The sequence below is a fragment of the Ranitomeya variabilis genome, chromosome 2, assembly GCF_051348905.1.
Source record: "Ranitomeya variabilis isolate aRanVar5 chromosome 2, aRanVar5.hap1, whole genome shotgun sequence".
Taxonomy (NCBI): domain Eukaryota; kingdom Metazoa; phylum Chordata; class Amphibia; order Anura; family Dendrobatidae; genus Ranitomeya; species Ranitomeya variabilis.
In genome coordinates this window covers 757,792,246-757,816,873 of record NC_135233.1, presented here as the reverse complement: position 1 = coordinate 757,816,873, position 24,628 = coordinate 757,792,246, and the positions used below count along the sequence as shown (strand labels likewise).

Sequence of the window (24,628 nt, the reverse complement as noted above, 5' to 3'; positions counted from 1 at the left end):
CGTGACCGCTACGCGACCAATCAGAAGCTGCAGACGTCTTCTAAGGTATTTCAAGCGCTTGAAAGACCTTAGGTGACATCACTGCTTTGTGATTGGTCGCGTAGCGGTCACGCGACCGCTACGGACCAATCAGAGCGCAGTGACCTCATCTAAGGCCCTGCAAGCGTGCATTCTTAGGTATAACGGCTCCCGGTTACGGCGGTAAAGTCCAGGCTGCGTCGGAGGGTGAGTATATCCCTATTTTTTATTTTAATTCTTTCTTTTACACATTGATATGGATCCCAGGGCCTGAAGGAGAGTTTCCTCTCCTTCAGACCCTGGGAACCATACAGGATACCGTCCGATACTTGAGTCCCATTGACTTGTATTGGTATCGGGTATCGGTATCGCATTAGATCCGATACTTTGCCGGTATCGGCCGATACTTTCCGATACCGATACTTTCAAGTATCGGACGGTATCGCTCAACACTACACACCTCCTTTCCATTGAAGATAGAGATGCAAAGCTGGGGTCTGAGTGGTTAAGCTCCCAGCAATTATCTAATTGTCCCTGATCGAAACAAAAGGGGATAACTTGTGAATTTTGGAATAACCCTTAAAGTCTCTTATCAGGTTAAACTTCTCAAAACAAAGGGGCTACCCTCTTTTGGCAACCTTTCTTTCCATCTCTCTTTCTGTACATCTCTCTTTGTATTATGCCAGCTTCTACAGTACACAATGTATCACACGGCACTTTATGGACTCACAATCTAAATTTCCTATCAGTATGCATTTGGAGCAGTGGTGAATAGTGATGAGTGAGTATACTCATTGCTCGGGTTTTACCGTGCACGCTCGGGTGTCCTCCGAGTTTTTCTTAGTGCTCGGAGATTTAGTTTTCGTCACCTCAGCTGCATGATTTATGGCTGCTGGACAGCCTGAATACATGTGGGAATTCCCTAACAAACAGGCATTCCTCACATGTATTCAGCCTGTCCAGCCGCCGTAAATCATGCAGCTGCGGCAATGAAAACTAAATCTTCGAGCACTAACAAATACTCATCAGTAGTGGTGAACAACCATTTTTGGTTCAAGGCCTACATGTTCATACTGAGCCAATTCCAACAGCTGCAAGAAAAATTCAGAGGGTATTTCCTTATGTGACATTTATGGCACATCAAAAGTACATTCGATTAACGCCTAAAAAGTGCAAATTCTAGCTACAGGACTCTTCCTTCCACCAATCAGAACTCTAATGTTACGTTGATCCAAGGTTTTATTCAATGAGGATATAGGGCAGACCTGCAAATCTTGGCAGTAGGTAGTGACAAATATTAAAATAGGCTAAACTTTGGTCCACAGGTTTTTAGTGGCTCACTATGCAAGTTAGGAAATACAAGCAGAAACACTAAACTCTTCTAAAAAAATCCACAAACTCTAAAGTTATCAGTTTTTGGAGAAGATTTTGAGAGATTCTGCTCCAAAAAAACTCAGCGTGATCACACTTAGTAAATCCAGGACAGTAACAGACTAGTAGAAAGTAGCAAGAACAAAGATCCGTAAATCATTTTTGCAATATTGACTTTACAGTTAATTAAAAGCTTGTCTTATCCCAATGATTTCATTTCAAAATGATATAACATTCTCTTTGTTTGCTTATTGTATGCCAAGCTTGTTCACTTTCATGTTTTTCGTATACTGAATCCCTCTTCCAAAAGTTGTATATTGTAATTCCTTCTTTTGTCAAACATTTAGCAGTTTTATTAGTCAGCTAAAGATATACTAATTTAAGAAAGAGATGCATTCAGCTCAAGGACATACATTAAGGATAATCTATCAACACCATAAATTAAAATAACTACGTAACAAAACTACCTTCCCAAAAAAGGCGTCCTATTCTCTACATTCCCATCTTAATTGTCTTGCTATAAAAATAGAAGAACAGATTATTTTCAGGAAAATGGATATTTCTTTGGCTGTTTCTTTTGTTGTAGAAGCAGCAGCGGCCTTTTTGTATTTACATTCAGTCATTTATTGCCCATTAAAGAAGTAATGCTATGTTAATGTAAGAGAAAAAGAAATCAATGGTACTCAGATCAGTTGCTGTGGGGAAACAGAGCAGCAGCTGGTTTGCAAACAGAAAGCCCACACAGATCAATGAAATTACAAGCTAAATCTGCTGATGCTCACAAACCGCTCTGGCATTGTGATGCCTAACCTTCTCAAGTTCAAGATCTCTGGCATAACTATAACAGCTTCAGCGCAGAATAAAAAAAAAAAAGCTTCCCATTAATGTGGTGGAATCTCATTGATAGTCTGTGTATTATGTACACGGGTGAATAGAAAACATGTTTCTGTCATAAAATTTGATTTTTAATATTTTTCAATTTTTTTTCAGAAGTGCTGATTCAGAATCAAGAAACCTGTTTTATTACAGACATGAAAAAGTCTATATTATACATTATTTTTCAATGAGAAACATTTCTCATTTTCCCTATCATAAAGTTAATAACTTAAACTACTTTAGAGTTTGATTAAATGCTATTATTTTAACAATTACAAAAGCAGATAGTTACTATATTAATAGATATTCTAATTGACAGATCTACTTGTCCCTGCTTTTTAGGTCAAAAGGAGGATTAGATAGTGATACGTTAGAGAGGAGAAACATTCTCTTGGAAAATATTAGATATTTTTTCCCCAATAGAATGGAACTTCCATGTGTGATGTAAAAGAGACCTAACACATGGAAAAACATCTTCCTTTGGTTATGTTTGCACTGGCGTATACCTGTCCTTCTGCTGTCCATGTGTGCAATGGATTAGATACTGACAACATGTACACAACTCATGGGCTAATGTCAGCTTTTGTGCTAGTGCACATGGGCTATTTACCACATAGACCTTAGGTCCACATGGAAAAAAATCACAACATGCATTAGATTGATTGAGTTTATGGACCGTTTTAGTGTATATAAATATAAAAAACCAATAGGGTATCCTTATACTAGGTAAATAGTTCTGCAGAAATATCAAGTATCCTATATAAAAGGAAAACAGAACTCAATAAGTAAATGTAAAATATGAAGTTTCTATTATTACACGATTAAAAAAATAATATATAATATATATATATATATATATACAGGTGTTGGACCAAATATTGGAAACACCTAACGTTTTGGCATCATAATATTCAAACATGTGATAAACATGCAAACCATGACATATGGTAATGTTTTGTAGTTGATTATTTGTGTTATGTGATATATGTATGTAAATTAGCTGTTTGTTTTGCATAATTGTAAGAACATTGATGAAAACCTGATACCAATGGCAGACCTCTCGGATTTTCAAAGAGGCCAAATTGTTGGTGCTTGTATGGCAGGCGCTAGTGTAACAGAAAGTGCCGGAATGCTTGGCGTGTCAAGAGGTACTGTCTCCAAAGTAACGACTGCGTTTGAAAGAGAAGGAAAAACATCCACAGCAAAGCACAGGTCTGGCTGAAAGTCAAAGTTGACTGAGAGAGACCGTCGGACTCTAAAGCGAATTGTGAGAGAGGATCGCAAGACCACGGCTCCGAAAATCACTGCTGAGCTCAATGAACACCTACAGAACCAAGTTTCCACGAAAACTGTTCGTCGGGAGCTGCACAAATCTGCATTCCATGGAAGAGCTGCAATTAGAAAATCGCTGCTCTCAAAGACAAATGTTTCCAAACATTTAGAGTGGTGTAGAAACCTCCAGAATTGGTCCCTCAAGCAGTGAAAACATGTGATATTCTCAGACAAATCATCGTTTACCCTATTTCCAACTTCCGGCTGAGTGTATGTTTGGAGACAGCCAAAAGAAGCATTCCATCCAGACTTCCTTCTCCCAACCATAAAACATGGTGGAGGTTCTGTGATGATCTGGGGTGCTATTTAGTGGAGATCTGCCGGACCAATGATATCCCTTCATAGAAGAATTAACAACCGAGATTATTTAGGCATTTTGGGTGACCAAGTGCATCCAATGGTTCACGAGGAACATTCTAATGAAGTTGAGCATCTCATCTGGCCCCCACAATCCCCAGACCTCAACATTATTGTGCATTTATGGTCGATTTTAGAGATTCAAGTTAGACGTCGATTTCCGCCACCATCGTCGCTCAAAGAACTGGAGGGTGCTTTAACTGCAGAATGGGCTAAAATTCCTTTGGAAACAATTCACACCTTGTTTGAATCCATACCTCGGAGAACTGATGCTGTAATCTCCGCAAAAGGTGGGCCTACACCATATTAAACTAACTTTTGTTGATGTTTCCAGGTGTTTCCAGAATTTTCTCCAACCCCTGTATATATATATATATATATATATATATATATATATATATATATATATATATATATATATATATATATATATATATATATATATATATATACATATGCTGTACATACTTGCTCTTTGATGCTTCAGCAGTGTGGGAAATTGTGCCTGGTAATTTTTTTTTATAAATTAAGAATCGGATTTCAAAATGTTTAAATTTGTGTGAAACTATTTTCAGGAGATTCAACTCCAACTCGATCCTGTGTGGATCGATCCTCTGGTCTCTAATAGTAAATATAAATAACGTAGTGCTCTACATTAAGATTGGAAGCTTAAAAGTAGTTTTCATAAACTGCTAAACATTTTAGCTACATATATGAGATAGAACAATTCATATAAGACCATTCAACATTGTATATACACACAGTAGTAAGTAATTGCTCTCCTAGAAGAAACACATCTGATGCACGTTTCGCATATAGCTTTTTCAGGTTCACACTAACATATTGTCTGTCCTTTTACTTCTCATTTGCACAGTGAACTGCTTATTGACTGCTCAGTGTCAGCATATGGATGTATGTCAATGCTTATGCTAGTGTACATGGGATAATTGCCACATAAACCTCAGGTCCTACAAGGTGTGGGCAAGCACACAGAGCGAGTCACTTCTGCAGTCTGCAGTTTGTAGATGTGACTGGTCAGCAAAGTTGGACGCTCATCTGAACATAGCCTTGTGAAGATAAAAGGACTAAAGAGGCACCAAATTAACAGCAAATTGGGATAAGAATCAATATACAAGGTAATTTTTGCTTATCACTAGTAGAAAGCTTCTAGAATTAGTTGCAAATTGATAATTAGCCATAATTAGCAATGAATGTAAAGCTACTGAATTCATTATAGTTACATTCAGAATAATGATATCAGTTACACAATTAAAAAAAAATCAAAACTGAATATGAAATTAAGTATGAACAAAGATTCTGAAAATGATGGTATGTAAATTTAGACGATACAGAGATATAGGTTCAGAAATACATTTCTCACGCTAACTATTTGCTAAATATCTTGAGTTTTAGGACCAATGACTATGAAGAATTACTGAAAACTGAAAAAAAGATGTATTTTAAAAGTTAATGAGGACCCATCATCACATTTTAGACAAAAAAAATAGATATGACAGATAAAATTACTGGTGAGGACACATTATCAAAGAAACTTTTCTTTGAGAGAAGAATTAGATAAATTCAAATTGCAGTCACAAGATTTTATTTAAGGAACTAAATATGTGAAAATGCTTCTTCATATGACATGCAATTACTACAAATATGTAAAATCTCTACTATTCCATCTGTACTTGGCTTAATACTGCAAGTGGACCAATTTATTCAGGTGGAATTGAATTCTACTCAAAATTTACAAAAGTATGAATTCTGGAGAATACAGATTTTTTTTTAATTTGCTCTTCACAAATTCAACAAAACGATGGCTACCATCTTGCTGAACAGTAGAGGGCTAGTAAAAGGTTGGAAAGAAAAAAATCATATTCACTTCACTGCTCACCTCAACTAAGGCTCTCACTGCTCCCTCCTTCCTGTCCACTGGGCAGTGTTCACTCTGGGCTCGGACTTCCAGACCTAGGCCACTGGTCATTGAAGATAACAACCTTCGGGGCCTGCTCACAGCTGTAAGTCCAGACATAGAGTGAACAAAATATTGGGACTTCTGTGCATGCACAGTGTCCTCCGAGGCCTATCCAAAAGTTTTTGCCCAAAGCATAGCAAGTGACATCCGATTCCTGCTTATGGCTGAAATTTACAGCCTAGAGTGAACATAAGGCCTTGGATGCAGTGTATTAGAGCATGAGGTTTCTTTTTCCTTTTTACATCTTATATTAATTGTGCTCTGGGAGCATTTGTGCTGTAGAGCATGGTAGGGAACATTCAATTCACAGAGAATAACTTCCCTGTGAATTAAATTTTTCCAGTAAAACAGCATGATTTGTCAGATCTGATCATCTCTACTGTTTTCGAAAAAAAAAATAAAAATATTTATATCATGATGCTTATACAGCACCAACATATCTTGCACCATATTCCTGTTAGGGCACCTAATCTGTTTGCTCTGTTTCTTACACCCTCTTAAATGAGTCATAAAGTATTGGAAAAACTTGTCTCCTGTCTTTCAGAATCAGCACCACACTTGTTCATGGGTTATGTCCGGTATTCAATCTGAACACTGAAGTTGCTGAATGCAGTAAAGTATTTATATGTCTTTCTAGTCCTGCACAAACCCTTTAGCCTATTGTACCCATTAGAATTCTACACAAACTCATAGAAGTTTCATGCAGGGTTTGCTCATTATTAGAATGAGTTAAAGGCCAAGGTACACCTCCCAAAATGTCAGCCTACCAGCCAGGTACATGCAATCTGTTCGGCAGCCATTTAATAGCTTGTTTAGATACACTGATGACACTTTTATATCCACAGAAGGAGTATTAATAAGCATTAAGAACAATAGCTTGTATTTTGCTTGTTGGGTAGGTGATTGCTGGCCTGTTTTGAATGCTCGTTCCCCAATGATCAGCCTATCAATATGGCCCCTGTATAGTTTCTTATGATCCTAATTTCCTTTGATTCTGTTAAGTAGATCTTTCGCAAGATTTCACACTACAAACTTTATACAATGTTAAATAGGTCTCCTAGACTTTATAAGCATTGTATAACTACTGTGAATAAGGACATCAGTACTGCTGTATAATCCTGAAATCAAAATGAGAATTTTATGGGTCCTGCTAGAGCTAAAAGTATTCATTTTAGTATTAATTTATAAAACTTTATGCATGGGCCCTATTTGCATTTGTGAGAAAAAGCCTTCTAAAGATATGTGTTTATTAAAAAAATACAAATAAAATATATAAATCTCACAGAAAACACAGCAATTAGATAATTTTCTCAGTGATACTTCTTAATAACATAGTAATATAATTATTAGATAACAAATGTTAGCTTCATAATGCTACTGAGAAGAGTCCACTATGCCAGGAGCCATATTATTAATACCACTATACAGGAAACACATAATGTCGCCACACCATAACCATATGGAACTACTATCCTGCTAATGCACAATGTACACTATGCCAAGATCAATATGCTAATCATAAGGCATATAAGGAGCAAATACTGCAATGCCTTGGCCATATATTATCAAATTCAATGGTGATCGAATAATACTACCATACTGACCATTAACAAAAAAAACAAAAACCAGTGTACTAACATCACTATTATGACCAATGGCAGTTATATAAAGTAGCTCTGCAGATACCTTATAGCATAAGTGTACAGATAAAGCCAGTGATCTCCAGTGATGTCTCCAATTGCCTTCTTCATGCATCGCAGACAGCTATGACTTCGTCCAACCAGGACTCTTTTGCTGCCCCATGTCTAAATATTATCCTCACTGTGTCCCCATAAATTAATTTCCCACAATTCTAGCCCCCATATGCTAATAATCTCCCCCTTTCAGGCCATCATATATTTATAATGTCCCCAAATCCTGAATATTATACATTTACAGTATTATGTCCCCAAATTACATAGTGTATCAAATAGTGGTGATCTTTATTAAAAAGTAACAAAGAAATAACAACAACTATTCGTTTCATCTGTCCCCTGATGAAAAATGCAGTATAGTCAAGGTGCGGCTATCGATGACCCGATCTCAGCTGTTGACTTCGGATATAGGCCGGTGGGCTGTATATTATTATGGAGCAGAGAGCCAGGAACTCTCCAAAGTTGCACATCTGGCTGAAAATAGCACTGGCAGGCTCTCTGGCGCTCTGAGTCAGCTCACGGTCACAGAAGATTGTTAAGCCATAACTTATCAAGTTTGAGTGATCTGATCTATTTAAAAACATATTCAGTTGAAATCTACAGTATATACTTATAAAATGTAATGAAGATAAGTGTAAGATTATACACTTGGGCAGGGGAATTAAAATGTATAAATATGTACTGAATTGTAAAACACTGGGTAAAACTGTCACTGAAAAAGACTTGGGCATATGGGTGGACGGCAAACTCAAAATTAGTTATCACTGTCAGAAAGTTGCTGCCAAGCCAGATAAGATAATGGGATGCATTAAAGGGTATCTGTCACTCCATTTTAGCATTTTTAGCTAATAATATGGGCATACAGGTTGTAAAAGCTGAAACTTATACCCTGCAAAATAAAATAGCCTCTTTCATTATACAAAATTTCTCCTCCCCCCTCTTCGCTACTTGTCTTTGAGGCAACGTGCACAACCAGAAATCTCGCACTTGCGCATTCTGCCTGCCAGATCTCCTGTTGCACTCTTCTGCCAGTCTCAGGGCAATTACTTCAATTTTCTTGTGCGCTGGTGCCGGAGAACATTGGGACTGGAAGTGACAGTGACTGTAGGATGCTTGCACGCAAGAAAATTGAAGTAACTGCCCTAAGAAGGGCAGAACAGTATGCTGGAGAGACGGCAGGCAGAATGAGCAGATGCGCGACTGCCGACCACACAGCTGACGTCAAAGGCAGGGAAGGAAGAGGTGGGAGGAGAAATTTAGTATAATGAGAGAGGAGGCAGTCTTCTCTTATGGCAGCATATGACCCATAGCATGGAAGATCAAAACAAAAAAAGATGATTTTTAATGAACAAGGCATCATCAAGAAGGCATATAGGTATGACCTGTTACAGCTTTATACCACCTACATGCCCATATTATTAGCTAAAAAAGATCAAATGGGGTGACATATACCCTTTAAGAGATAGTTACTTGTGACCAGAACATAGTTTTGCCTCTATATACTGTAAGTCACACTTGCAACTTTGGTCACCTGTGTATAAGAAGGATATAGCTGAAGTAGAGCCGATGCAGAGAAGAGCAACCAAGGTTACTAAGGGAATGGGTGGATTACAATACTAAAGCAGGTTATTATGCTTGGGATTATTCCGTTTAGAAAAAAAAGAATGATTTAGGGTGATCGCCCTTACAATGTACAGATATATGAGGGGACAGTAAAGAGATATTTCTAATGATTTTTTAACACTTAGGCCTGCAATAGTTACAAGGCTACAACATATGCATGTAGAGGAAAGAAGGTTTAATCATAATCACAGAAACAGATTCTTTACTGTAAGAGCAGTGAGACTATGGGACTCTGCCACGTGATGTTGTAATGGAAGATTCACTACTAAAATTCAAGAGGGATCTGGATGCCTTTCTTAGTAAATATAATATTAAAGGTTATGGGCACTAGACTCTGTGATGGGGCGTTAATCCAGGGAACTAATCTGATTGCAGTATTTAGAATATATATATAGTATATAGAAGTTTTTTTAGCTTTCCTCTAGAAGGTTATTCGTTGAACTTAATGGACTTAACTCTACTTTCAAACTTATATCTCTGAAACTTTGAAACTAAAAGTATGGTGATCGATCTGCTTTTATATTTTGTTATTTCTATTACAATTTCCTTTTTTCTATAATATTATTAGTCCTAAACAACTGATAGCCTTCTCCTACCTGTTGGGCTGGATCAGGGCCATATTTGCCACTAGGCACTTGAGGGCACGTGCCTAGGGCACCAGGATTCGGGGGGCGCACTTGACCTAGGTTTTTTTTTTTTTAATAAGTCTGGGGTCAAGTGTCCACCCCCCTCCTCCCTCCCTCCTTCCCACCCCCCTCCCTGAAGACATCATACTCACCTTCCTCCAGCGATGGCTGCAACTCCGTCTCAGCGCCAGCAGCGCGTCCTGTCTTCAGTGATCACGTGATACCGCTCATTAAGGTGATGAATATGCACATATTTATCACCTTAATGAGCGGTACCACGTGACCACTCATACAGGAAGGAAGACGCTGCAGAGATGCCAGGAAGTTCTGTGCCACGCGGTGAGAGGTGAGTATGACAGGGGAGAAGGATGGGGGAGCCATGGATGCAGGGGAGAAGGATGGGGGAGCCATGCATGCAGGGAGGAGGATGGGGGAGCCATGCACACAGGGTGAGAGGATAGAGGAGCCATGCATGCAGGGGAGAAGGATGGGGGAGCCATTCACACAGGGTGGGAGGATAGGGGAGCCATGCATGCAGGGGAGAAGGATGGGGGAGCCATGCATGCAGGGGAGGAGGATGGGGGAGCCATGCACACAGGGTGAGAGGATAGGGGAGCCATGCACACAGGGTGGGAGGATGGGGGAGCTATGCACACAGGATGGGGGAGCCATGCACACAGGGTGGGAGGATGGGGGAGCCATGCACGCAGGTTGGGAGGATAGGGGAGCCATTCATGCAGGATGGGGGAGCCATGCACACAGGGTGTAAAGATGGGGGAGCCATGCATGCAGGGTGGGAAGATGGGGGAGCCATGCACACAGGGTGGGAAGATGGGGAAGCCATGCACACAGGGTGGGAGGATGGGGGAGCCATGCATGCAGGGTGGGAAGATGGGGGAGCCATGCATGCAGGGTGGGAAGATGGGGGAGCCATGCACACAGGGTGGGAAGATGGGGGAGCCATGCATGCAGGGTGGGAAGATGGGGGAGCCATGCACACAGGGTGGGAAGATGGGGAAGCCATGCACACAGGGTGGGAGGATGGAGTATAAATATGGAGTATAAATACTGAGCTCTATAGGCGGGACACAGTGTAAGAGGACAGTGTGAAGAGGGGGCTGATATAGAAAGGAGAGGTCAGTGTGAAGAGCATGTACCATAAGAGGGACAATGTGGGGGTAATATTTTGTGCAGACAATATAGTGAAGGGTAATTTTTTATTCAGGAGCATTATAGCGACACTTGTATCTTTAAGGGCATCATGTGGAGATTTTCTGCAAAGGAGCGGAGAAGATGGAAGTCTGCAGAGACCGCTGTGGATGAGAAAACTCATCATGGGATCTGGACAAGATGAAGAAAAGAAGAATGGCTCCAGAGGCGATGTCATCTATAAGGTACTTGGATGTAAATGTTATTTGTGATACTAGCTAACTTTCATGTCTTTATTTATGTTAGGAGCATTAAAGGGGATGTCCAGGTTTGTAATGAGTCTGCAGTCATTCTTTGTGACTGCAGACTTCTGAATTCTCCCAGTGCGCACTGCACGCTGTCAGAATTCTGTCATGCTGGGGATTTACATTAATGCGGTCACATGCTGACTAGACGTGTGGCCTCCATCAATGAAAATAAACTAAGCGAGGCCGGGCACGTCTAGTCGGAATGTGGTCAGAAGTATACAAATCACATGCTTGTGCTGACATGACCGTCCACCGGCAAGGGGGAATCCTAAAAGTGTGCAGTGCATGAGTTGTGAGAGTTCAGAAGCTGCAATGTCAGGATTCAGCTCTGCAGGTTCCAGTAGTCGTCACATGGACACTTCACTCATAGGCGATTTTCATACTCATGGTCCTGTGACAACGAGCTTCTCTTCCCACTTCTTTCAGTTTTTCACTGAACATTGAGAGCATTAGGGAGAGGAGCTCGTGGGCACATGACCAAGTGTGCAAATCGCATATGTCCTTGGCGGAGGGGGGGCACCAAAATGAATTCTTGCCCCTGGTGCCAGAAACCCTAGATACACCTCTGCTGGTATGCTACTGCGAGCGGTGATTACCGGGTCCGGTGGAGGGAGGTCTGTGCACAGTGCAGCACAGGCAGTGAGGCAGGGACTGAGGGTGTGCATAGAGAGGATGGAGACCCGGAGACTGCCCGTCCCAGTCTGCGCCGTAGCCTGGAGCCCTCATTATCATAGGAATATGTCAGTTAATAAATTGTTTTTCTAAAGCTTTATAGTGTAGTTTTAGGTCAGGGGGATGGTTGGGATGAGCTAGCAGGGTGCAGGGACAGGTAGTGATGGCTACTTGTGGACATGTGCGGCAATTGCGGTTTTGCACTTGCGATGATACAAAAAACACTGCTAGCAGTGTTTTTTTCTATTGCTGCAAGTACCGCATTTGCCGGATCGCAGCAAAACCGCAAGTGCCGCACATGTCTGCAAGTCCCATAGGGAATGAATGAGGCCGAACGCAGTGTTGCCATAAGTGATCCATTACGCGGCAGATGCGGAAAAACTGCCGGATCTGCTGCAAAAGGCTACTTTCACATCAGTGATTTATGGCAAAGTCACTGCCGATAGTGTCATACTCACCAATGGGATGAAAGTGCCTAGGGCAGCAGAAACTCTAAATACGGCCCTGGGCTGGATTCACATAAATCAGTTGCATCAGGCTCAGTTTTGTGAAGCCTGAAACAACTCAACAGTAATCAACAGGTTTTTTTCACCATTTTCTCCCACAGTCTGGTCAGTGCTGCATCATGACAGGGTCTGTACCTGTCAGTCACAATAACTGATAGAACAGTACAGTTTGCTGATGAAAACCTGATGAGCCCATATTAACAGTAGAATACCTCAGTTTATGATAGGTCTCATTTGTAAAAGTGTCACTCAGGTATAAAAACAGTATAAAAACAGAAGCAATAGGCAAAGTCTAGACAACAGTAATTTACATGAAGTAAAATGATCAAACACTTACATAGACTCAAAGAAATAATTAATATGGAAATTATTTTATTTACTCCACCATGTGCAATACATCGTGAAATTCAAACAATATTCTTTAAAAAAAAAAACGAGGATACCCACTGAAGATTCTGTGCTACATGGAAATACTTGCACAGGCCCCATTTTACTGTTGGAAGAAAACAGTTAATCACTTCACACCAGGTGCATTGATTTTCATGTAGCACTAGTTACTTTCTGAAATCAATAGTGTATCCAGATGGTAATTCCAGATGGCTTAAAATTAATAGGTGATGCACCCATGGTGTTTCTGTGTCAAGGAAAAAAAAGATCTAAATTAACGAAGAAATGTAGTAAATTTGACTGACATGTGATACTTTAGGTTTGCTATGATTCCTATTTGGTTTGTATCTCTCTCTTACTAACTTTTTTCTCTATCTCTTTCTTTTTCTTCCCATTTTTTTTTATAATTACAAGTTTTGAGGTACATTTTGCATAATATTAAGAAGCCTAACTTCAGCTAACAAATGCTCAAAGGAAGTTGCGCATAACTATTGGAAATAAACTGGAATCTCCAGCTTAAAAGGCTTGTTGAGTCTGGAAAACTCATTTTCTTTTATCTTCCTTAGGAGTTCTGAGTAGGGTTGAGCGAAACGGATCGTTCATTTTCATAAGTCGCCGACTTTTGGCAAAGTCGGCATCTCATGAAACCGACCCGATCCCTGTGTGGGGTCTGCCGTACGCGACTTTCGCGCCAAAGTCGCGTTTCAATGACGCTAAAAGCGCCATTTCTCAGCCAATGAAGGTGGATGCAGAGTGTGGGCAGCGTGATGACATAGATCTCAGTCCCCACCATCTTAGAGAAGGGCATTGCAGTGATTGGCTTGCTTTCTGCCGCGTGACAGGGGCTATAAAGGGGCGTTCCCGCCGACCGCCATCTTACTGCTGCTGATCTGAGCGTAGGGACAGGTTGCTGCCGCTTCTTCAGAAGCAGGGATAGTGATAGGCAGGGTACATAAAGCCACAAACCGCTTGTGCTGTAGCGATTTCCACTGTCCAACACCACCTTTTGTTTGCAGGGACAGTGGAAGCTACATTTTTTTTTCCTCAGCGCTGTAGCTCACTGGGCTGCCCTAGAAGGCTCCCTGATAGCTGCGTTGCTGTGTGTACCCCGTGCACTGTGCAAACCAACTGCTTTTTTCAAAGCACAAATCCTGTTGTTCCTTCCTTTCTGCACAGCTATCTTGTGTGTTTGTCCCCACTTTTGTGTGCAGCAGTCCTTTTTATAGCTGCCTGCCATACTTTTCTGAGATTACTGCAGGGAGATAAAGATTGGCAAGTCTGCCTCTGTGCCAGTCCTGTGTGTGGCATCTGTCTCTCATTGTGTGCCACCGAAAACCACTGTGTAATACTTGGCCATTAATTCTTTTTGGGTAAATTCTCCCTGTAAAAAAAAAAAAAATGAGTGGGAGATAAAGATTGGCAAGTCTGCCTCTGTGCCAGTCCTGTGTGTGGCATCTGTCTCTCATTGTGTGCCACCAAAAACCACTGTGTAATACTGGGCCTTTTTTTTTTTTTTTTCTAAATTCTCCCTTTTAAAAAAAAAAAAATTAGTGGGAGATAAAGATTGGCAAGTCTGCCTCTGTGCCAGTCCTGTGTGTGGCATCTGTCTCTCATTGTGTGCCACCGAAAACCACTGTGTAATACTTGGCCATTTTTTTTTTGGGGGGGGGTAAATTCTCCCTGTAAAAAAAAAATAATTAGTGGGAGATAAAGATTGGCAAGTCTGCCTCTGTGCCAGTCCTGTGTGTGGCATCTGTCTCTCATTGTGTGCCACCGAAAACCACTGTGTAATACTTGGCCATTTTTTGGGGGGGGGTAAATTCTCAACGTAAAAAAAAAAAAATTTATGGGAGATAAAGATTGGCAAGTCTGCCTCTGTGCCAGTCCTGTGTGTGGCATCTGTCTCTCATTGTGTGCCACCGAAAACCACTGTGTAAAACTTGGCCATTTTTTTGGGGGGGTAAATTCTCCCTGTAAAAAAAAAAAAATTAGTGGGAGATAAAGATTGGCAAGTCTGCCTCTGTGCCAGTCCTGTGTGTGGCATCTGTCTCTCATTGTGTGCCACCGAAAACCACTGTGTAATACTTGGCAATTTTTTTTGGGGGGGTAAATCCTCCCTGTAAAAAAAAAAATTATTAGTGGGAGATAAAGATTGGCAAGTCTGCCTCTGTGCCAGTCCTGTGTGTGGCATCTGTCTCTCATTGTGTGCCACCGAAAACCACTGTGTAATATTTGGCCATTTTTTTGGGGGGGGTAAATTCTCCCTGTAAAAAAAAAATAATTAGTGGGAGATAAAGATTGGCAAGTCTGCCTCTGTGCCAGTCCTGTGTGTGGCATCTGTCTCTCATTGTGTGCCACCGAAAACCACTGTGTAATACTTGGCCATTTTTTTGGGGGGGGTAAATTCTCCCTGTAAAAAAAAAATAATTAGTGGGAGATAAAGATTGGCAAGTCTGCCTCTGTGCCAGTCCTGTGTGTGGCATCTGTCTCTCATTGTGTGCCACCGAAAACCTAGTGTAAAATATATATATATTTTTTTTTTTCTAAATTCTCCCTTTTAAAAAAATAAATAAATTAGTGGGAGATAAAGATTGGCAAGTCTGCCTCTGTGCCAGTCCTGTGTGTGGCATCTGTCTCTCATTGTGTGCCACCGAAAACCACTGTGTAATACTTGGCCATTTTTTTGGGGGGGGAAAATTCTCCCTGTAAAAAAAAAATAATTAGTGGGAGATAAAGATTGGCAAGTCTGCCTCTGTGCCAGTCCTGTGTGTGGCATCTGTCTCTCATTGTGTGCCACAGAAAACCTAGTGTGTAATATATATATATATATTTTTTTTCTAAATTCTCCCTTTAAAAAAAAAAAAATAAATAGTGGGAGATAAAGATAGGCAAGTCTGCCTCTGTGCCAGTCCTGTGTGTGGCATCTGTCTCTCATTGTGTGCCACCGAAAACCACTGTGTAATACTTGGCCTTTTTTTTTTGGGGGGGGGGGGTAAATTCTCCCTGTAAAAAAAAAAAAATTAGTGGGAGATAAAGATTGGCAAGTCTGCCTCTGTGCCAGTCCTGTGTGTGGCATCTGTCTCAAATTATTGGGGCACAGAAAACCTAGTGTGTAACATTGGGCCTGATTTTCCTTTCAGTGTCAGGCACCTATAAAGGTATATATAAATCTTACAGAAGTTTGAGTTCACCTTATAAGTTGTTTTACAGTAACAAATACCGTTACTTTGGTTACGTTTTGCAAACAATGAGGAAGTCTAGTGGAAGAGGTCATGGCCGTGGGCGGTCATTGTCAGCTGGTAATGATGGTAGTGGTGGTGGAGCATCAGGTGGTCGTGGTAAAAGCAGTACAGCACCTAAGTCTCGAGTTGTTGAGCCAGGTTCGTTGTCTGGCTACACAAGGCCTCGAACGCTCTCTTTTCTGGGAGTAGGAAAACCACTTTTGAAGCCGGAGCAGGAGGAACAAGTATTGGCTTTCATTGCTGACTCTGCCTCTAGCTCTTTCGCCTCCTCCTCGGAAAGTGCCAAATGTCAGAGCAGTGCATCGTCAGTGGATGCTCCCGGTCAGGAACAAGTCGCTTCCTTGTGTCCTTCACCCAGAACAACAGTGAAGGATGCGTCAGTCGACAGAACAGGTTACTCCATGGAGCTCTTTACACATACCGTTCCTGGGTTAGACAGTGAAACAGTTAACAGGCCATGCCCATTCGAAGTTGAATCGGACATGGAGTGCACAGATGCACAGCCACAGCCAGATTACTATGCTGTTCCTTTGACTCAGACCAGAACATTGCCCTCGCAGTGTACTGAGGCAGAATCAAACCCAGCGGAGACTATGGTGCCCCGTCACGAACGCAATACCACCGGCTTACACGGTGACACAGACGAAGTTGCACACGACATAGAAGAGGAGGTCATAGATGACCCAGTTGTTGACCCCGATTGGCAGCCATTGGGGGAACAGGGTGCAGGCGGCAGTAGTTCTGAAGCGGAGGAGGAGGAGCCGCAGCAGGCATCAACATCACAACAGGTTCCATCTGCCGGGCCCGTATCTGGCCAAAAACGCGTGGCAAAACCAAAACCAGTTGGAGGACAGCGTGGCCATCCGGTTAAAGAAGCTCAGTCTGCAATGCCTGAAAAGGTATCCGATAGTAGAAAGAGTGCAGTCTGGCATTTTTTTAAACAACATCCAAATGATCAGCGCAAAGTCATCTGTCAAAAATGTTCAACTACCTTAAGCAGAGGTCAGAATCTTAAAAGTCTAAATACCAGTTGCATGCATAGACATTTATCCACCATGCATTTGCAAGCCTGGACTAACTACCAAACGTCCCTAAAGGTTGCAGCACCCTCGGCCAATGAAGCTAGTCAGCAACGCTACATCACTTCCCTCCCTGTAAGCCCACCATTTCCCGCGCCACCTGCAGTATCTGTGCAGCTTTTGTCTCCAGGCCAAAGCAGTCAGGGAATCACCAGGTTCGTAGTAGGTAACACTGCATGTAGGGCACCGGCAAGAATACCATCTCCAACCCTCTCTCAGTCACCCATGTCCACCGGCACCACCGCTAGTTCCACGATCTCCAGCTCTCCAGTCCAGCTCACCCTACATGAGACTCTTGTTAGGAAAAGGAAGTACTCATCCTCGCATCCGTGTACACAGGGTTTGAACGCCCACATTGCTAGACTAATCTCATTAGAGATGATGCCCTACCGGTTAGTTGAAAGCGAAGCTTTCAAAGCGCTGATGGACTACGCTGTACCACGCTACGAGCTACCCAGTCGGCACTTCTTTTCTAGAAAAGCCATCCCAGCCCTCCAACAGCATGTTAAAGACCGCATCGTCCATGCACTCAGGCAGTCTGTGACTACAAAGGTGCACCTGACAACAGATTCATGGACCAGTAGGCATGGCCAGGGACGTTACGTGTCCATCACGGCACACTGGGTGAATGTGGTGGATGCAGGGTCCACAGGGGACAGCAATATTGGGACAGTTCTGCCTAGCCCACGGTCAAGGAAAGAGTTGGCTGTAGGCGTTCGCCCCCCCTCCTCCTCTTCCTCCTCCTCCTGCAGAAGCGAGAGCTCGTCCACAGACCGCAGTCGCACATCCACTCCATCCGCAGCTGCCACTGTTGCACACCAGGTGTGCCATTATGGGACAGCTAGTGGCAAGCGTCAGCAGGCTGTATTGGCAATGAAGTGTTTGGGTGACAGACACACCGCGGAAGTTCTGTCCGAGTTCTTGCAGAAAGAAACTCAGTCATGGCTGGGCACTGTACATCTTGAGGCAGGCAAGGTAGTGAGTGATAACGGAAGGAATTTCATGGCCGCCATAGCCCTTTCCCAACTGAAACACATTCCTTGCCTGGCTCACACCTTAAACCTGGTGGTGCAGTGCTTCCTGAAAAGTTATCCGGGGTTACCCGACCTGCTCCTCAAAGTGCGCAGACTTTGCTAGCATATCCGCCGTTCGCCCGTACACTCCAGCCGTATGCAGAACTATCAGCGTTCTTTGAACCTTCCTCAGCATCGCCTAATCATCGACGTTGCAACAAGGTGGAACTCCACACTGCACATGCTTCAGAGAGTGTGCGAACAGAGGCGTGCTGTTATGTATTTGTGGGAGGATACACCGGCAGGCAGTTGGATGGCAGACATGGAGTTGTCAGGTGTGCAGTGGTCGAAGCTACAAGACCTGTGTCAAGTCCTTCAGTGTTTTGAGGAATGCACACGGCTGGTTAGTGCAGACAACACCATAATAAGCATGAGCATCCCCCTAATGCGTCTGCTGATGCAAAGTTTGACGCACATAAAGGTGCAGGCGTCTGCAGCCGAGGAAGAGGAAAGCCTTGATGACAGTCAGCCATTGTCTGGTCAGGGCCGTGTAGAGGACGCGGTAGCAGGCGAAGAGGAGGAGGAGGATGAGGAGGATGATGGGGATGAGTACTTTTTTAATGAGGAAGCTTCTCCTGGGCCAACAGAATTTAGTGGCGTTGCAAGGCCGGGTTCTGTTTTTTTTAAGGGAGACAAGTGACGTAGATTTGCCTGTAACTGCCCCTCAAACCACCACAACCGCAAATTGGCAGAATATGCATTGCAGGAGCTTGCTTGCCCAGCAGCTAGTGTGCTATCAGAAAGAGTATTCAGTGCTGCTGGTTCAATATTAACCGAAAAAAGGACTCGTCTGGCTACCCAAAATGTGGATGATCTCACCTTCATTAAAATGAACCACTCCTGGATTTCAAATTATTTTGCCACACCTTTCCCGGCTGACACCTAGCTTTCCTATAAAAAGGTCTTGCTTGTGGACTGGTCTTACTGAGTGTTCCAATCTCTTAATTTGCAGCAGCTGTTTGTCCAGCATACGACATGTTTACACCTCCCTCAATGGGAAAACTCCCCCCACGGGGCCGTGGTCTCGCCACTTGGCACAAGCACCCGTTACAGGGCTGTTTGTCTGAAGAGGTGGGTGTGCCCGCTTTTGGTCGACGGCACTGCCACTGGGTCCCTCATAGTACAATGAAGTGTCTCTGGCGGTGGTGGTGCGCACCCAACGTCAGACACACCGTTGTAACATGAGGGGCCCTGGGACGGTACCGCCGGCCACAAGAGAGTTCCCCCCCAGCTCAAACTGTGCTCTACCACGTGCAAAATTATCTCGCACAGCTCCACCAATGTTTAGTCTATGCGCTGACATCATTCAATGCCTGGCACTGACAATACCAATTTGTTGACATCTATGATGCTAGTTAAAGTAGTCTGGGTCAGTGTCCTATATTGACACCAGTAAATACTTACTGCCAAATTACTTTGTCAGAAACTCAGCAGATGAGCCCACCCCTGTACCTAAGTATGCCACACATTTTTTTTTGTTGTTTTGCGAGACATTAACATCTATTTATTTTTTGTGAGTACTAACTGTGTCAGACACTCCTTGCAATCCTCCTCCGCTGACCACAATGCTGCCTATGTATCCATGTAACCGATTTTAAACTGCCTTGAGCCTATTTTTATTTATTTTAGGCCTTCGTTAGCCTGTCTGCGGTCCCTACTTGCAATACTCCTCCACTGACCACAATGCTGCCTGTGTATCCATGTAACCGATTTAAAACTGCCTTGAGCCTATTTTTTTTTATTTTAGGCCTTCGTTAGCCTGTCTGCGGTCCCTACTTGCAATACTCCTCCACTGACCACAATGCTGCCTGTGTATCCATGTAACCGATTTTAAACTGCCTTGAGCCTATTTTTATTTATTTTAGGCCTTCGTTAGCCTGTCTGCGGTCCCTACTTGCAATACTCCTCCACTGACCACAATGCTGCCTGTGTATCCATGTAACCGATTTTAAACTGCCTTGAGCCTATTTTTTTTTATTTTAGGCCTTCGTTAGCCTGTCTGCGGTCCCTACTTGCAATACTCCTCCACTGACCACAATGCTGCCTGTGTATCCATGTAACCGATTTTAAACTGCCTTGAGCCTATTTTTTTTTATTTTAGGCCTTCGTTAGCCTGTCTGCGGTCCCTACTTGCAATACTCCTCCACTGACCACAATGCTGCCTGTGTATCCATGTAATCGATTTTAAACTGCCTTGAGCCTATTTTTTGTTATTTTAGGCCTTCGTTAGCCTGTCTGCGGTCCCTCCTTGCAATACTCCTCCACTGACCACAATGCTGCCTGTGTATCCATGTAACCGATTTTAAACTGCCTTGAGCCTATTTTTATTTATTTTAGGCCTTCGTTAGCCTGTCTGCGGTCCCTACTTGCAATACTCCTCCACTGACCACAATGCTGCCTGTGTATCCATGTAACCGATTTAAAACTCCCTTGAGCCTATTTTTTTTTATTTTAGGCCTTCGTTAGCATTTCTGCGGTCCCTCCTTGCAATACTCCTCCACTGACCACAATGCTGCCTGTGTATCCATGTAACCGATTTACAACTGCCTTGAGCCTATTTTTTTTTATTTTAGGCCTTCGTTAGCCTGTCTGCGGTCCCTCCTTGCAATACTCCTCCACTGACCACAATGCTGCCTGTGTATCCATGTAACCGATTTTAAACTGCCTTGAGCCTATTTTTTTTTATTTTAGGCCTTCGTTAGCCTGTCTGCGGGCCCTCCTTGCAATCCTCCTCCGCTGACCACACCAATGCTGCCCGTGTACCCCTGGAACCTATTTAAAAATTCATAGAGCCTATTTATATATTTTGTTTAATATTAATAAAGCCATGATGGACGCTGTACCACGCTACAAGCTAACCAGTCGACACTTCTTTTGCGAGAAAAGCCATCCCAACCCTCCACCAGCATGTAAAAGACCGCATTGTCCATGCACTCTGGCAATCTGTGAGTACAAAGGTGCACCTGACAACAGACGCATGGACCTGTAGGCATGGCCACGGAAGGTTACGTGTCCATTACGGCGCAATGGGTTAATGTGGTGGATGCATGGTCCACAGGGGACAGCCTACTAAGTCTGTCTGCAGTCCCTAATTCAAATTGTCCTCCACTGTCTAAATCTGAGCTTCAACCTTCTGGCTTTCCTTAAGTGCTTTTTAAGAAAAAATTGGTGGTTGGGGCCTAATAACTCTGTCTGCCGCTCCCTGGTGTTTGTCCTCAACTGTATAAAGCTGAGCTTCAACCTTCTGGCTCTCCTTAAGTGCTTTTTAAAAAACAATTGGTGGTTGGGGCCTAATAACTCTGTCTGCCGCTCCCTGGTGTTGACCTCAACTGTATAAAGCTGAGCTTCAACCTTCTGGCTTTCGGCCTATAGTATCAGATATTAAACTGCATTTGGCCTTCAACTTTGGTTACGGCCTACTAACGGTGTCTGCCGCTCCCTGGTGTTTGTCCTCAACTGTATAAAGCTGAGCTTCAACCTTCTGGCTCTCCTTAAGTGCTTTTTTTAAAAAAATTGGTGGTTGGGGCCTAATAACTCTGTCTGCCGCTCCCTGGTGTTTGTCCTCAACTGTATAAAGCTGAGCTTCAACCTTCTGGCTCTCCTTAAGTGCTTTTTTAAAAAAAATTGGTAATTGGGGCCTAATAACTCTGTCTGCCGCTCCCTGGTGTTCTCCTCAACTGAATAAATATGAGCTTCAACCTTCTGGCTCTTATTTTTTTTTTTTTAAATTGGTGTTTGGGGCCTAATACCTCTGTTTGCCGCTCCCTGTTGTTTGTCCTCAACAGTATAAAGCTGAGCTTCAACCTTCTGGCTTTCGGCCTATAGTATCAGATATTAAATAGCATTTGGCCTTCAACTTTGGTTGCGGCCTACTAACGGTGTCTGCCGCTCCCTGGTGTTTGTCCTCAACTGTATAAAGCTGAGCTTCAACCTTCTGGCTTTTGGCCTATAGTATCAGATATTAAACTGCATTTGGCCTTCAACTTTGGTTGCGGCCTACTAACGGTGTCTGCTGCTCCCTGGTGTTTGTCCTCAACTGTATAAAGCTGAGCTTCAACCTTTTGGCTTTCGGCCTATAGTATCAGATATTAAACTGCATTTGCCCTTCAACCTTGGTTACGGCCTACTAACGGTGTCTGCCGCTCCCTGGTGTTTGTCCTCAACTGTATAAAGCTGAGCTTCAACCTTCTGGCTCTCATTAAGTGCTTTTTTTAAAAAAATTGGTGGTTGGGGCCTAATAACTCTGTCTGCCACTCCCTGGTGTTTGTCCTCAACTGTATAAATCTGAGCTTCAACCTTCTGGCTCTCATTTTTTTTTTTTTTTCAAATTGGTGTTTGGGGCCTAATACCTCTGTTTGCCGCTCCCTGTTGTTTGTCCTCAACTGTATAAAGCTGAGCTTCAACCTTCTGGCTTTCGGCCTATAGTATCAGATATTAAACAGCATTTGGCCTTCAACTTTGGTTGCGGCCTACTAACGGTGTCTGCCGCTCCCTGGTGTTTGTCCTCAACTGTATAAAGCTGAGCTTCAACCTTCTGGCTTTCGGCCTATAGTATCAGATATTAAACAGCATTTGGCCTTCAACTTTGGTTGCGGCCTACTAACGGTGTCTGCCGCTCCCTGGTGTTTGTCCTCAACTGTATAAAGCTGATCTTAAACCTTCTGGCTCTCCTTAAGTGCTTTTTTAAAAAAAATTGGTGGTTGGGGCCTAATAACTCTGTCTGCCGCTCCCTGGTGTTCTCCTCAACTGAATAAATCTGAGCTTCAACCTTCTGGCTCTCATTTTTTTTTTTTTTTAAATTGGTGTTTGGGGCCTAATACCTCTGTTTGCCGCTCCCTGTTGTTTGTCCTCAACTGTATAAAGCTGAGCTTCAACCTTCTGGCTTTCGGCCTATAGTATCAGATATTAAACAGCATTTGGCCTTCAACTTTGGTTGCGGCCTACTAACGGTGTCTGCTGCTCCCTGGTGTTTGTCCTCAACTGTATAAAGCTGAGCTTCAACCTTCTGGCTTTCGGCCTATAGTATCAGATATTAAACTGCATTTGGCCTTCAACTTTGGTTGCGGCCTACTAACGGTGTCTGCCGCTCCCTGGTGTTTGTCCTCAACTGTATAAAGCTGAGCTTCAACCTTTTGGCTTTCAGCTTATAGTATCAGATATTAAACTGCATTTGGCCTTCAACTTTGGTTACGGCCTACTAACGGTGTCTGCCGCTCCCTGGTGTTTGTCTTGAACTGTATAAAGCTGAGTTTCAACCTTCTGGCTCTCATTAAGTGCTGTTTTTTAAAAAATTGGTGGTTAGGGCCTACTAACAGTGTCTGCCGCTCCCTGGTGTTTGTCCTCAACTGTATAAAGCTGAGCTTCAACCTTCTGGCTCTCCTTAAGTGCTTTTTTAAAAAAAAATTGGTGGTTGGGGCCTAATAACTCTGTCTGCCGCTCCCTGGTGTTTGTCCTCAACTGTATACAGCTGAGCTTCAACCTTCTGGCTTTCGGCCTATAGTATCAGATATTAAACAGCATTTGGCCTTCAACTTTGGTTGCGGCCTACTAACGGTGTCTGCCGCTCCCTGGTGTTTGTCTTCAACTGTATAAAGCTGAGCTTCAACCTTCTGGCTCTCCTTAAGTGCTTTTTTAAAAAAAATTGGTGGTTGGGGCCTAATAACTCTGTCTGCCGCTCCGTGGTGTTCTCCTCAACTGAATAAATCTGAGCTTTAACCTTCTGGCTCTCATTAAGTGCTTTTTTTAAAACAAAATGGTGTTTGGGGCCTAATACCTCTGTTTGCTGCTCACTGGTGTTCTCCTCAACTGAATACATCTGAGCTTCAACCTTCTGGCTCTCATTTTTTTTTTTTTTTTTAAATTGGTGTTTGGGGCCTAAAACCTCTGTTTGCCGCTCCCTGTTGTTTGTCCTCAACTGTATAAAGCTGAGCTTCAACCTTCTGGCTTTCGGCCTATAGTATCAGATATTAAACAGCATTTGGCCTTCAACTTTGGTTGCGGCCTACTAACGGTGTCTGCCGCTCCCTGGTGTTTGTCCTCAACTGTATAAAGCTGAGCTTCAACCTTCTGGCTTTCAGCCTATAGTATCAGATATTAAACTGCATTTGGCCTTCAACTTGGTTGCGGCCTACTAACGGTGTCTGCTGCTCCCTGGTGTTTGTCCTCAACTGTATAAAGCTGAGCTTCAACCTTCTGGCTCTCATTAAGCGCTGTTTTTAAAAAAATTGGTGGTTAGGGCCTACTAACAGTGTCTGCCGCTCCCTGGTGTTTGTCCTCAACTGTATAAAGCTGAGCTTCAACCTTCTGGCTTTCGGCCTATAGTATCAGATATTAAACA

At 42.9% G+C, this 24,628-nt stretch overlaps 1 protein-coding gene across 2 annotated transcripts in view; it reads left to right on the top strand.

Annotated features, from left to right (window-relative positions):
- LOC143807770 (uncharacterized) overlaps positions 1 to 24,628 on the top strand; it is a 625,031-nt gene that overhangs the window by 513,491 nt on the left and 86,912 nt on the right. For both annotated transcript variants that reach the window (XM_077289680.1, XM_077289682.1), the window contains exon 5: positions 4,829 to 5,090. The gene's annotated coding sequence lies outside the window, so the exon portion shown is untranslated. The remainder of the gene's footprint in view (positions 1 to 4,828; positions 5,091 to 24,628) is intronic.